This window comes from Dioscorea cayenensis, chromosome 9 (assembly GCF_009730915.1).
Source record: "Dioscorea cayenensis subsp. rotundata cultivar TDr96_F1 chromosome 9, TDr96_F1_v2_PseudoChromosome.rev07_lg8_w22 25.fasta, whole genome shotgun sequence".
In the NCBI taxonomy this organism is placed as follows: domain Eukaryota; kingdom Viridiplantae; phylum Streptophyta; class Magnoliopsida; order Dioscoreales; family Dioscoreaceae; genus Dioscorea; species Dioscorea cayenensis.
The window spans coordinates 11,107,955-11,120,982 of NC_052479.1; the positions used below are offsets into that span (position 1 = coordinate 11,107,955).

Below are 13,028 nucleotides of genomic sequence, written 5' to 3' on the forward strand. Positions count from 1 at the left end.
TATGCGAGTGTGATAACTGCTTGAGTAGACATATTTTTATATATATTTTACTTGCATTGAGCATCATTTTTACTGTGGTTTATGTCTCATATTGTGTATTTGGTGTTCTTTTTATGCATATAGGTTGTGAATGCCTTGAAGAGTAAAAAGGAAGCAAAGATAGGCTATAAAGACACAATGTTGGGAGTTCTTGTTCAATTCAAGGATCAAGACACGAGAGCAGTTCATAAAGCGTGGAGATGTGTGCCAACTTACAAGAAGATTCAAGTCAATTCACTATTTGGAAGGGCACAAAGGCAGCCACATCTTCATATTCCTTCTCTTTGTGAAGATTGCAAGACCTCTCAAAGATACGTCGATGAAGAAAAAGTTTTATAGCCTACCACATGGACGTGTGCCCGGACATGTGACCTTAAGAGAAGAGTGTTCGGATTGCGTTTTGTGAAAATCGCATGGGCTGCAGAAAATTCCACGCGCCCGCGTGGAAATTTCTGCAGACCCACTGCCGCAGTGGAAAAATCCACACGGGCGCGTGAGGGCACGTGACAGACGCGATCTAAGGCCTATAAATAGCCATTTTGCCCTATTCTTTCTCATCTTTTGTGTGGCTCTTGAGGGGTGAGACGGCTAGGGGTTTGGAGAGGAGGTCTTTGCGGCTTTGGAGATGCTTCGTCACCAACTTTGATCGATTCCTCCTCCGTCATAGCATCAAGGAAGCCGCCGGTGAACCTAGCTTCGGAGTGGGTCATTCAAGACGTCGAAGCTCTCCATCAAGGCCATCAGTTCATATATAAGGGGATTTATTTCTATGGTTTTAATATACTTTCATTCATTGATGCTGTGTTTTGTATGTTGCTCCATGGAGAGCTAAAACTCTAGAGGGTATTTGGGCTTGAGAACCCTAGGATTCTCATCTTTTGTGGATTTGCTTAGTGTTTCTATTTAATCCGAGTTTGATTAAGTTTTAATCTTGTATTCTCATTGCTTGCTTGTTTAATTAATCCTTGTGGTTGATTGGATTTGCATGATTTGTTACTTTGATGCGAGAGAGGTCTCCATTAGAGTTAGAACTTCAAGGTTAAAGAGTGTTGAGAGGGTGAGTCATGAGATAGTGGAGTGTCCCCTCTCCCTTCCGATTGAGTGTATTCTATCTCCGTTCCTTAAGCTCTATGCAACCATATTTGGTGTGAGGCGTGAGATTGAGAGATTTCTTTGCCGGGACCTTGTAGGGGGTTAGGATCCTTCGCCGGGAATTAGGGTTGGATCAATCTTTAGGAATCGGATACAACTCATGGAATCCCTAGAGTGCTTTGCAGTCATATGTGGTGTGAGGTGTTGAGATTGAGCGATTTCTCCACCGGGACCTCGTAGGGCACTAGTATCGGTGATCGGGAGGCCGGATCTGATTATATTTGGATTTCCACGACTTAACTTACTCATCATAGAAACACTTTGCTTATTCGCTACCTAATACACGAATCCTAGGGGAGCATTGCCCGAATACCCCACTTTTCATCGATTGAGATCTCCATCCATTTTACCCTTGCATATTTGTCTCCGTATTCATTTCTTCGCACATTAGATCACCACACCTTTCCATTTATCATTAGGTTAGAAAGCGAGAGAAGAAGTTAGTACTAGTAGCCCTGTTCCTCGTGGATTCGACTACCCACTCACCGGGGTAATTATTACTTCGACACCCGTGCACTTGCGGTTTATACGCATATTCGGACATGTCTGAGTGCGAGGTGTTGAGATTGTTAGATTTCTCCTCCGGGACATGTATAGAGTTAGGCATAGTTGACCTTAGATTTGGGACTATGTATTTAAGGATTTCCATGACTCACCATTGCATTGATTAGGAAGCATAATAGAGGGTTCTTGCACTTGAAACGATTGTCCTAGGCGGAGCATTATCCGAGTACCCTATATTTATTGATTGCCTTACGTTCTCCTTTACTCGTGCTCTCTTACTTGTTAATTTTACTTGTGAGAATTGAATCATTGTCACACTTATCACTAATGATTTTTCACATAGCTAAGAAATGGATTAAGTGTTTTTATTCCCTACTCGCTGTGGATTCGATAACCGCTCATCCGGAATTATTACTTCGACAAACCCGTGCACTTGCGGGATATGCGCAAGGGGACCTTGTCAATATCATGGCGCCTGTTATCGTGGATTTAGAACAAAGTCTGTAGGTAGAGAAGCGGCAACTGCGTATTTTGTAGCAGCAAAAACGGATATACCAGGAATGACGACATTTGAGAGAACAACAATGGAGGAGACGACAAGTCTGCTCCCAGACCCATATGTTATGAATACGGCGGTGGTTACCTTCATGAATGGTGTGGACGGCGCAGAGAATGAACACGTCAAAAGAAAAGTTTGCGCTTTACTTATATCAGTTATCAGTGCTACTTATTATTTTATTGGCATGCATGGTGTTTAAACTAATAATAATAAGGTAACCTTGCTCTTTTTGAATTATATCAACTACCATCGCCCATGCATACTATGATCACACTAAGCATATCGTATGTTCATTCAGTATTTTTAACGTAATATTATTCCCCCACCCCACTCCTTCCTTACAACCAAGCTCTCTGTTGTATCGGCACATGTCATTTTATTTCGATGAAAAAATACGGTAAGTTTCTCAATTTGTTATTTCCACATATATTTGTAGATGTATTTCTTTTATAGAACCGAAACCAGGAATTCTGTGAACCATCTCAATGGGGCCTATACAGACCGTCTTGATTTGGTCCACTGTCGAAGATGACAATGAGGAAATGGACACTGCATATGACGTCAAACATCCTTATATGGTCTACACTGGTTGCTAGGTCTCCATGTGAATCAAGGGACAGTATATATAGGCGCAATGTCAAAATTTTTAACACTATAACCTTTCATGTAGGGGTCATTGACGATGTAAAGTTGGAATTTCTGCAGTGCTGACTACACTTACGTGTGGCAGCGAGTTGAGGGAAAATCAAATATGGTTCAACCAGTGTGTACGCATCGTAGAAAAAGTTTTTGTAACAGAAAAGCAGTAGTTTTCTATAAGTCAATTCTAACACCCTTTTCTCGTCTAATGAAAAAAGGAGTGGAGTTTCTGGGACCAAGCATGGCAAGATGAATTCGAAAGCATAAAGAATACCTGACTAAGTCGCCGGTATTACCCACTCATGTACCAGGACGACCATTTATATGTGACATATGCATTCTCGACTACTCACTGGGGGCACTCCTGGCCCAAAAAGATGATGAAGGAAAAGAGAGGGCCCTCTATGTATTAGCTAAGTCGGGATGATGGTCGGGAGCGGAAGACCGATATCCTCATGTTGAGAAGGAATGCCTCACATTAATGTGAGCAGTACTCAAGTTGCGGTATTACTTGACTTGATGAGCCGTATTACGTCTTAAGAAGTCTTTTTTAGGCTCTCTAAATGCACAGCTACCTAAGTTGTCCATTCTCTTATCACAATTCGACATCATTTATGTTCCACAAAAAGCTGTCAATGGCCAAGCTTTGGCTGACTTCTTAGTGGCGCACCCTATCCCATTAGATCCCACTCCGCTATATTAAATCATTTCAACTTGCCTTCAGCTTAATGATGGGCATAGAAGCCATTTAGCTCATTATATAGATACGGCCCTCTTCCACTCCTCTTCGAATTGCCTCAAGCTCATGCACAAGGATGGAGAAAGGAGGACACCTGGCTGTAATCGCTACTTTCGGTTATCCAGCATGGTCTCTTAAGATGCATCCATACCCTGCAAAATCATCTCTAAGAGAACCAACTGTGCGTGTTCAAGCACCACATATTTGGGTCCGGATGGCGCCATAAACACCATGTGGGAGATGGAACAGTAAATTTTACTGAAATCTGCCAAGAGTCTAGGAATTCTCTACTCTTGGGAGCATCGTCCACTGTATCTCGCAAACTAAGGAATCTGTTTCCGGTATCCCTCAGCTGCATACATCATTGCACTTGCACTTGCCATCTATCGTAATGATAAATGGCTCGTCTCTCCGTGACCTTATCTTGGATTCCTAATATTTCTGTCGCTCCATCCCCGCAGGGCCAGAGAGCCCGTCGCTGTCTCGGCTGTGCTACCGGAGGTTCTAGGAAGTCAGAATATGAGAGCACTCATCTTGGGGTGGGCTTACTACTTAGATGCTTTCAGCAGTTATCTGCTCCGCACTTGGCTACCCAGCATTTACCGTGGACACGATAACTGGTACACTAGAGGTACATCCTTCCCGGTCCTCTCGTACTAGGGAAAGGTCCTCTCAATGCTCTAACGCCCACACCGGATATGAACCGAACTGTCTCACGACGTTCTGAACCCAGCTCACGTACTGTACCTCTTTAATGGGCGAACAACCCAACCCTTGGAACATAATACAGCCCCAGCTGGTGAAGAGCCGACATCAAGGTGCCAAACCTTCCCCTTGATGTGAACTCTTGGGGAAGATCAGCCTGTTATCCCTAGAGTAACTTTTATCTATTGAGCGACGGTCCATCAACTAGGCACCATCGGATCACTAAGGCTGACTTTCGTCCCTACTCGACGGGTGGGTCTTGTAGTCAAGCTCCCTTCCGCCTTTGCACTCAAGGGCCAATCTCCTTCCGGCCCGGGGAAACCTTTGCACGCCTCTATTACCCTTTGGGAGGCCTACACCACATAGAAACTGTCTACCTGAGACTGTCCCTTGGCCCGTAGATCCTGACACAAGGTTAGAATTCTAGCTCTTACAGAGTGGTATCTCACTAATGGCTCGGGCCTCCCCAGAAGGAGGCCTTCTTCGCCCTCCACCTAAGCTGCGCAAGAAAGGCCCAAAGCCAATCTGAGGGAACAGTATAGCTTCATAGGGTCTTCCTATCAAGGTGCAGATAGTCCGCATCTTCACAAACATGTCTATTTCACCGAGCCTCTCTCTGAGACAGTGCCCAGATCATTACGTCTTTCATGCGGGTCAGAACTTACCCGACATTGAGACCTCGCCAAACTCAGTCTACCTCATGATACTATACATTACTAGTGAAAGATACTGTTCGGATAGATATTATCGGTGCTTCATAGTTGGAAAGACACTGGAGAGTGATGGAGGGTGATTCTGATGTAATGCTGAAGAAATTCGGCTCTATTTGGTATAGGCCTCCAATCCTATCACCTGTCCTCTCTAAAACTGGTAACTGTTTTGGGGCTTTATTAGATGGTATTTTGGGGTGCAGCTCATTGATGTTACCGTTAGGCGTAGCACACCTACGGACTCAACTGGGCACCTTGGTTCTGACTCGAGGTGTGTTTCAGCCTAGGCAGGAGGGGACTAGAAGCCGTGATCAAACTCCTTGTGAGTATTCATGGGTCGAGGTCCCTAAAGAATCTGACATATAAGAACTCACCTACCTAGAATCATATGATCAGAACAAGGGAAGCTCAGCCGGTGTCCTGGCCTATCAACCCGAAAGAGGAAGCAGAGGTAAGTCCCCTAGTCAATCTAGTCAAAGGGAAGTCTAGGCAAGTCAAGTTCTAACTCTGAAGCGCTGGGAAAGCCGGATGATTCAAAAACAAAAGATGATATTACTCCCGCTCTATTCCAGCCTTTCGCTTGCTTCAAGTAAAGACCTTCCACTATGAAGGGAGGTGCCTATACTCCTTCCCTTTGTTTTCAATCAAGGCAAAGAATGGATTCTATTCCTATTATAAAAAATCAAACAACAAATTCTATTCCCCTACCGATATCATCAAGACAGGCATTCAACATCGGTTCGGTTGACGCTAAAAAATAGGCCCGTAGAAAAAAAGTATGTGACAGAAAAGCACATAAGGACAAGCAACCCATTAGGCATTTCCCTCCAATCCAACCCTCTAACCGATATGTTCCAGCCCTGCGAACTTCGGGTGATTCAAGTCAAGTCCTTCCCTTTGCCAAGCAAGTCTGTTGTTATGCTGAATGATCACTTACTAAATCTGAGCCCCTCCCAGTTGCCCGACTGTTCTCTATCCAAATCCAATTCCTGGAGAGACCATGAATGATTTTGTCTTGGGATGCCAATCAATAAGGAATAGCCAATTTGAAAAATGGGTTGCAGAGTACTCCTGGATGTCCAGATGCTGGTCTTAAGGAATCTTAAGATTTGGTTGACCGAGTAGAAGCGGAAGAGGGATGGATTCATTGCTGCAACTGGGCAAGCAAAGTTTGTTAGCTTTCTTTGAGGTCTTTAATGAAACAGGGCAAAGCAAGGAAATCAAAGAGGGGTAGATTATACCAACTCCAACTGATAGCATCCGAAAGATGAAGCCCTCAACCGAAGGACTCTTTTATCGAAGAACTCATGGGAACTTGCATGATCAAGACTACTGAAGAAGATGTTCGTACTTTAGAGAATACAACCCAATCAGAGCAACACCTCGAAGAACTTATGGAGAAATAAGAAAAATGATCTCAAGCAAAGGCGAAAAGCAAGACGGTGATTATTTGCTTTAAAGCTCATTTTTAAGCCGTTGGAAACGAGAAGTATTGGATATGTTTAGTCCTTATCTCCTCAACCATCCGATAATACCATTTTTTTTGCTTAGAATAGACGCTTCATAAAACCGCACCACATCTATGAGAGGAGTTGATGGATGATTGGGCAAAACCTTTCGATTCACGGAATGTGATCTGGTACACGATGGGAGTTAGCGTGCCTCGGTAGGTAAGAGATCACTGGAGTATAGCACAAGATCACCTTTTGTTGCTGCCATGGGTTCAACCTGTGAACAAGATAAACCCAATGGGATGGGAACCAAAAAATGGGAGGGTACCGCATTGGGCAGAAGATGATCCAAAAAACGAAAGCTCACCCTTCCCAATAGCAAGAGAATTTGAAAGATTGACCTCCTCAATGAAATAGTATCCAGGTCTCTCCTCAGCTTAGCAATCCATGAAGCAGCCTGACCTCCCCTGATCGCGTAGTTCGACTCTATCCTCATGTGTGGAGGAAGGATCGGTCCTGTGGACACTAAGGCATACCATTCAACATAGTCGTCGTGGCCGGTCAAATGCATCTCGAAGAAATCTACTCAAACCTATTCTATTACAACGTGAACTCTCTATATCCCTTCGTAATGAAAGAATATCCAATGGTCGGTGGTGTTCCAGTCTGGCATGGTAATCTTAATAGGAAGGACTTAGATAGCATCTTCGGCTTTATCGAGGCGTATGTCGTCTGTCCTAAGACTATCAAAAAGCCCTTTCGTCCCTATCAAGACAAAAATGACACTCTTATCTTTCCAAATGGGGAATTTATTAGTGTCTACTATAGCGAAGAGTTAAATTATGCAAGAGACTTAGGCTACACAATGATTCCAATCTCCAGCTACCTTTTTGAGAAGATGGAAAGCCCCTTCCAGGACTTTGTCAGCGAACTTTTTCAGAACAGGCTTGAGGCAAAGAAGAAAGGAAATGATGCCTTGTCATATGTATACAAGCTCATTATGAACACTCTCTATGGCATTAACCCTTAAAGCACCATTACCGAGATATGCTCTTAAGAGAGATACTTTGATTTGATCAGGCATAGTGACTTAATTTTCGGTGACAGGCTTAGCGAGACATACTACATCGTTTCTTACCATATAAATACCAGAAAAACACGGATTATTGGGTACCACCAAAAAACACTGCTGTACAACTAGTTGCTACTATCACTGCATCTGCTAGGATCTATATGTACCCCTTTATATCAAGAGAGGACTACTACTACACGGACACTGACTCGGTTGTGCTTGGGTATCAACTGCTTAGTGATGTGATTTCTTTTTCTGACTTAAGAAAGTTTAAACTAGAGGATGAAATAAAGATGGGATACTTTTTAGCACCTAAATCCTATGGTTACTATAACATTGAGGGTCAATTTATCTTTAAGTTCAAGGGACCACCTTAAAACCAAATTCAACCTTCATTCTTTGAGCAACTATATTTAGATCCAACCTGGGAAATACTCGTTCAGGCGGAATTTCCCTTCTGGATCAATAAGCACATCCTTAACATCTTCAAGAAAGACTCATTTGTCAAAGTGAGAATTAAGCTGGGCAACAAGAGGTGTGAAGTATTCCATGGAGATGTGTGGGTGGATACTGAGCCAATTCATTTCACAGACTTGTCTTGTCTAGATCACAGTAGTAAACTAATCATCTCCCAACTATAGGAAAAAGACCCAGAAGCTTTTTTAGTTCCAGATGATGCAGAGCCAATTCGAATTCCGGAATCAATCCCATCTTTTGAACTATACCTAACACTTTTGAAAATGTGGATTTGCTCGGACTTATTTAAGAAGGCGAGATGGAGTCCCTGATTTGGATCCTCGTGATCTATCTTATGATTGTAAAGAACGCGAAGCCATAGTCAAACGATCCAAACCAGTTGAGAGCATCGAAGCTTATTCATCTGAAGCACTCACTTCTACTCCCCGTCCCTTCCGCCGAACCCAGTGGCCGGAAGCTTCACTATAGAGGCAGGGTGGTCCGATGGAGCCGATTAGATCTACAACGGAGATGGAGCCATCCTCGGAACCCGGGGAGCAAGCTATCCCTCCGCCCACAAGAATACATCTCGAGGGCCCCGCAATACAAAGACTAACCATGGAGGTCACTGAAGTTGCTGAATCGACCTCTAAGAAGGAAAAAGAATAAGAGCTACTGCGGTTGAGGAACAAGACAACAATGTGATGATTTTTTCGCTCAACAGCTACATCTTTCCAATCAACATTTTCTTTAGCTAGCTTCAAATTCGGTTCATAAAGGGTTACCAAATTCTCTACCAAGTGAAAGCCAAAAGTTTTGAATTCCCAGCCAAGGTGAAGGTCTGCAAGGACTCAACCACGGCCATTGCCGGCCGATGACCAGAGTACGGCAAGGATGGTTTGAGAATAATGAGCTCATCGAACGAAGGCAGGTCAGGTTCTATTTAGTGGCATATTCCTGGACCAGCTAAGCTACTTCTCCCGATGTCGGAGCTTTAGCGAATGCTAGGGCTGGATATTTCTTCGAGATTAAACTCTCAGGCTATCTTTCCATGGCTAATCGTTGATGACCGGAGATTCCCCAACCCTTGGTCGCTTTCGTATATCTATTCTTATTCTCGACGGGATGATGAACGGCTGTACGGGTTAATAAAGTTTATGATCGAATGTTGTAATGCACGTGAGGAGAATTGTTCTTGTGAACATGGGCAGTAGCTCCGGTCCCCTCGAACCCTATACCAATACACCACGCACCCTGGACAAAAAAAACATGTCTTCTAAGAGACTGGAAGGTCTGAGCTGTTGGTTCATAAAAAAAAAACTAGTTTGCTTTTTAAACACCAGCCCTCATCTTTCTTTTACAACCAGTGGCCCACTACTGGATATCGACGAAAGGAAGAAAGCAGGGGCCAGGTAGGGGATTTTATCTATCAGCCGGAGTTCCCTTCCTTAGACCAAAATTCGACCCCTCTTTCTAACTCATAAACCATCCCATCCCAGGTGGGCTCACTCACTAGTCAAAGAAGGAAGAATCCCTATCAAGATAGGAGCCTCTCCAAAGAAAAGAAGCCTATTGAATGGGGGCAATCCTTTAGCAAAGGAGGGAAGCACCCGTGGGGAAGATCTCGTTTGGAGGAGGTGAAAAAATGTACGTGTACGAATTGAAAGAATCGAAGCTGACCAAAGCCCTGATTTTTCTTGCTTACCATTGGGGGCTTCATTAGGCAGGTCCCATAATATCCAAAAAAGAGGGATCTCGCTCGGTTCCCTAGTCGACAAATAAATTTAGACATCAAGTTGTTTCTTTTTAGAGCAAGAATCAACAAAGTCTGCTTAGCTAGCTGTCAGCTACTAGAGTTCACTAATGATTTTATGTAAACGGTAGGAGTCCGAAGGTAAGGCCCCATACAAAAGAAATAAGAGGGAATTGCCAGTTCTTTCAGGTGACATCCCCATTCATATACTATTTCATCGGGCACCTGACTTTTCTATGCTGCGACTATGGTAATAAGCGTCGAACCATGTTTTTTGTTTTTCCTAAAAGCGTTCGAAACATGCTTTAGGATTTGATCAGTGACTATATTTACTTGCTTGCTTTATCTTTAATTTAAATAGTATATTTTAGGTGTTTTTTCAGATGCACGACTTGCCGGCAAAATTTCTTCTAACCAATATTTCTTGATCAAGGATCCTGACCGATCAGCGGTAAGTCTCTACGAAGCGATCATTCACTGGGGAGATAGCAACCTCTTCAACTCAACTACAACTACTACTACCTGTAATTAATTACAATCAATAAAATACACTATAAATACAAGAAAGGAGGTATTTTATTATTGGAAGTGAAGCGACCTAGTCGAGTGACAAGATCACCTTGCGTATATCCCATAAGTGCACTTGTTTGTCGAAGTAATAATACCGGGTGAGCGAGGTCGAATCCATAGGGAGTAGGGAGTGAAAATACTTAATTTGGTTATTAGCTATGTGGAAGATCAATAGTGATTAGTGTGAAATTGATTCAATTCTCAACAATAAAAGCAACAAGTGAGAGAGCAAGAATAAAGAAGAGGGCAAGGCAATCGATAAAGATGGGGTACTCGGATGATGCTTCACCTAGGATAATCGTTTCAAGTGCAAGAACTCTCTATTATACTTCCTAATCAATGCCATGGTGAGTCATGGAAATCCTTACATACATAGTCCCAAATCTAAGGTCAACTATGCCTAACTCTATACATGTCCCGGAGGAGAAATCGAACAATCTCAACACCTCGCACTCTCATAGAGTTGCAATGAGCTCTAGGGATTCCAAGTGATAAATCTCATCCTAAAACTAGACCTAACCCTTTGGTCCAGGCGGAATGCCCCTAGCCACAATTAAGCCCTAGATACTAAGATCCTCTCACCGCTTCACTCCATTGCACACGCAACTAGGCCCCTGCGGAGGTTCATCCCTTAGACCACTCACTCTATTATGGCCACAAAGAACTCGAGGAACGGAGGTAGAATCTATCACGCCGGAGGGGAAAGGGGACGCTCCTGTACCTCTCGACTCACCCTCTCAACCCTCTCCAACCTAGCTTTGTCTAACGCTTATGGTGTGTCACTCACTCACAAGGTTACCAACAAGAACTCTCAACCCTAGTGTCACTCTAGGTGAAATGTTCATATAATTAAACATTCAAGGTTGGAACTCACAATAAACATTAATTTATTGAAAGCATAATAAAGAAGTTCAATGAAACAAATACATCCTAGGGTTCACAATCATCCAAGCACCCATTAGGGGTTTAGCTCTCCATGGAGCTTAGTACAATCAAAGAAATCGAATGTAAAAGCAATGAATCCATAAAGAAACCACCTTGATTATCGTGTCGATTGTCTTGTGGAGAGTCCTCTACTCGTCGTCCAAGGATTCCTTCCTCCGGTATAGGATACGCCTCAATCGAAGCTCCCCTACCAACCTTTTTCCTAATGGAATCATGATGTTGAAGCCATAGAACTTCTCCAAAACCTTAGCTAATACCCCTCGAAACCCTAGCCGAAGCCTTCTCGCAAGTTGGGGAAAAGATGGAGAAAAGAATCTTGAAATCGGCTTTAAATAGAGGGTGGAATCGGGTGACTACACGGGTGTGTATGATGTCACACGCTCCTGTGGAATTTCCAGACGGCCATGGATAATTTCCACACGTTCGTGTGGATTCTCTGTTTCTCTTATTTCTCGGCCAGTTGTGAACAGTGTTGCTACGAGTACTCGCCAAAAATACTCCCGAATTCCATACTTTCATTGGGGGTAGCATAAGCGGGCACATGTTTACGTTGTGAATCACTTGCTTCTTCAATGATGTACATGTTGGTGGATCTCTTGTTCTTATATGCATAAGTCGGGAATGCTCGGGTGTGAGCGCCTTCGTGCCCCTCAAATGAATGTGCTCACTTGAATACGAGGAGGTTGGCACACACTCTAGCATCTCACACCCGACCCTATGTCTTCACGTTTGAACCTTAGCAAGATCTCCTCCAAAAATAGGTGCATTATGATCCACATTGGCCTATTTCCTTCATCTTGGGCCTCACAACCCCTACCCGCATAAAAGTAATATAAAAACACACATATTAATGTAAAAACCTGAGAAAAGTAATGCTCAACATAAGGAATGAACGGTTCGTATTCATATCGCACAAGCACTTATCATCGAGCTGTTGTCAAGTTAAGCATTTCCTCTTGTCGAGCTAGACAAGACTCTACTCATGCTATAGTTAAGGAAAGCTCGTGCGTTATTCATGTTAAGCTGTCGAGTTAACTAGACTTGATGGACTAATCCTTTAGGCAACTCCTCCTCTCTGAGAATAGGACACAACCCTAGTTCAGTGCAACAACATAAGAAAGGACCCCTACCCCCTTATATCCCTTTTTGGGGAAGATCCAACTCTTTAACTCAATCTACTACTACCGTTCTCACTCATTGACATAAGTAACAGCTACTAGTTCCTTACTAAAATAACTCGTACCAGTACTCTTAGTTCACAACTCCCTTAGATTAGAGTAGCAACTCGATCCTACTAATTACGTAGAACCATCGATCGAGAGAGTTTGAGGTGGTTCATGCTTTCTATATAACTCGGTGTACGCTAAGGCGTGTGCGGTTGCAAACCATGCATCATGCGTGCCATAGTCATATGTAAAATGATAGGTAAGTTAGTGCTTACTGAGGTAAGGAATCTGCGATCTGTCCTAGCCAGAGATTTGTGTTACAAGTAAGTTGCCTTATTCTAATAACTCAGTATCGTTTTTCTCGTTGAGAGAGGCTTAAATAAAACTGGTCTATAATTACAGCACTACTTAGTGAGTATAGTTTTGGATTTTCATACATGGGACTAACCTCTTACCTGTCAGGGGTATTTGAGTTTTGGCCCATGTCTACTTATAAGCTAAGCCAGAGGGAACGGTCTTGAGTGGAACTCCCCTTTCAGGTTTCTGGGGTTGGGAGCCTCAGTAGCCC

General features: G+C 43.3%; 1 pseudogene; it reads left to right on the forward strand.

Moving 5' to 3' along the window:
- Nucleotides 1-3,708: 3,708 nt before the first annotated feature.
- On the forward strand, nt 3,709-6,153 carry LOC120268471 (annotated as a pseudogene).
- Nucleotides 6,154-13,028: the final 6,875 nt, after the last annotated feature.